This window comes from Myotis brandtii, unplaced genomic scaffold (genome assembly GCF_000412655.1).
Source record: "Myotis brandtii unplaced genomic scaffold, ASM41265v1 scaffold959, whole genome shotgun sequence".
Lineage (NCBI taxonomy): Eukaryota > Metazoa > Chordata > Mammalia > Chiroptera > Vespertilionidae > Myotis > Myotis brandtii.
Genome location: NW_005371966.1, coordinates 1,056,703 through 1,059,169, shown reverse-complemented (window position 1 = coordinate 1,059,169; position 2,467 = coordinate 1,056,703).

The window sequence follows — 2,467 nt, the reverse complement described above, 5'->3', positions numbered from 1 at the left end:
CCTCCCTCCCTCCCTCCCTCTCTCCCAACCTTCCTGCAATTCCTTTCCTCTCTGCCTCCCTCTCACTGGGGACGCAGGTGCCACAACAAGCTAGTGAGACAAGAGTGATAAGGCTGTTAGGCGCAGAGGAGACCCCTGTGGCTGGACCCCAGGGAAGGGGTCTGTAGGCTTGGTGGGTCACCCCTCCCCATAGGGAACAGTGCCCTGCAGGCAGGACCCGCATTGTGCCCAGACCAGAGCCTGTGAGGCACCCAGGAGAATGCTTGGGCCCCGTGGCAGAGTCCCGGGGAGATGGATAGGGCCCGCCCCAAAGGGCTTGTGGGTCCTGGTTAGAAGGGAGAGCTCCCCACCCACAGCAATTGGCCAAAGACGAATTACTTAGCCTCACTCTGATATCAAGTGTGTTGCAAACTATCAGATGATGAATAATAATAGGAAGAACAAGGGGAATATGAATGCAAACGTTGAAACTGATTGGACTTAAAAAAAAAAAAAAACAACACCCATGGCAACATCAAGTTTACTACCCTGGCTGGCCAACAGCTGCCATGTAGGTTCATGTACACTTCATACATCCTCCTAGCGGAGCTCAGGGCCTAGCTCCAGTCACAGGAAGCCCAGGGTGGCAAAGCTGCGGAGGGCTGGCATGGGCACGCTAAACTATAGGTGGATCGGTGGACTGAGGGGGGCTCAGTTAGAAAGTGCGAGACAGGTGGGGGAGGGCCCCGCTTCCAGCCCGATCTTGGGTTGAGCAGGAAACCCCTAGACTTGGTGACTGATTGTTCATGGGGGGAGAGGAAGGAATGGGCAGGGTGAGAGTGTGGTGCTCCCATTGAGGTCCCAGGAGTGGTGGGTGTGCAGGTGCAGCTCAGAGGAGGGGTGTGAGCCCCAGGGCACGCTGGGGCCGGCGCACAGGGGCATGCACATGCGCACACACACGCTGGGCAATGAAAGTCATGGGAACAGCTCGGTTGGGGGTGGGGGGACAATCCCGTGAAAGGAGAGGCCGCCAAGGAGTGGACTCTGAACGACACGGGGCTGGGCTGGGGGACATTTCCGAGTACTTATAACTGGTCAGGTGCCTTCTGGAGGTGGCAGGGCCCAGCTGGAGACTAAGCCAAATCCACTGCTTAGGTTTAGACGAGTCAGGGCTTGTCTGAGGGGCAGTCGGCCAGGTGTCCGCAGGCTACGGCCAGGGATGGGGGCAGGGCCCCTCAGAAGAACAACCCCTCCTTGAAGAACCTGAAGGGTCAGTGAGGGGCTGCTCTGAGCACTTGGGGGGAAGTGTTCATCCACCACTAGTCCCTCTGTGGTCTCTAGGCCCCGCCCCGGTGGACTCCGGGCTCCAGTCTCAAGCTCCACTCTGAACACGTGGGGCAGGGCACCATCTCCAGGGTGGCACAGAGCCACTGAAGGGCCCCAGTGCCCGCTGCACATGGGCTGCCAGGACAGGGCAGGAGTGCGCGGAGGCTGGAGCCGGTCTGGCAAGAGGGAGTTGTGCTCAGAGGACCACCTCCTTGTAGCCAGTCCCGAGCTGCTGGGAAACCAGAGGGAGGTGTGCCTTGGACTGAGCCAGGCCCAGGCTGGTGTGTTTCTTGAGGTGGCTGTAACAAAGGCCCACTAGCTGGTGGCTTCGAACAGAGATGGACTCTCATGGTTCTGGAAGCCACGAGTCCAAAGTCAAGGTGTTAGCAGGGCCATGCACCTGCTGAAGGCTCCAGCTTCCGGTGGTTGCGGGCATCCCTTGGCTTGTGGCTGCATCACTCCAGTCTTTGCCTCCATCTTCACACGACCTCCTGCTCTGCGTCTGTGTGTGTCAAATTTCCTCCTGCCCCCTCCTCCCCCTTTATGGACACCTGTCACTGCATTCAGGTCCTGCCGAGATAATTCAGGGTGATCTCTCCATCTCACCATCCTGAAGTTAATCACATCTGCAAAGTCCTTATTTCCAAAGAAGGTCTCAGTCCCATTCCAGGGATGGGGACTTGCACATCTCACTGGGGGCATTTCTGCCTGCCATGGGGCTGCAGGTCAAGGCCGATGGTCCCCAAACTCTTGGGGGGCGAGTTGTCTGTGATCTCAGACAGAGAAAGAGTGGGCACACAGAGAAGAGAAAAGGCCTGGGCCCAACCAGAGGTTCCCCCACTTCAATGGTGGGCTGAGGAATTGCTGTCCCCAGATAAGGCTGTGGCAGTCACACCAAAAATGGCAAGAGGGACACCAGGCAAGGGAGGAGGGGTGGCAGCTTCGGGCCCACAGAGAGGAGAAGCCTGGTGCTAGGTGGTGGCCTGAGGACTTGGGAAAGACAGCATTCAGGAAGTGGGGGAGGAGAATGAGGGTTAGAGGCAGGAGTGAGGGAGGGGTGATGAGCGGGTAGGAAAAGGTAGAGTGGGCTCCTTTGGCAGAGTGTGTGAGGGGCACCAGCTGAGAGTCGGCTTCTTGTTGGCTTTATTTCCTCAGCGATAGA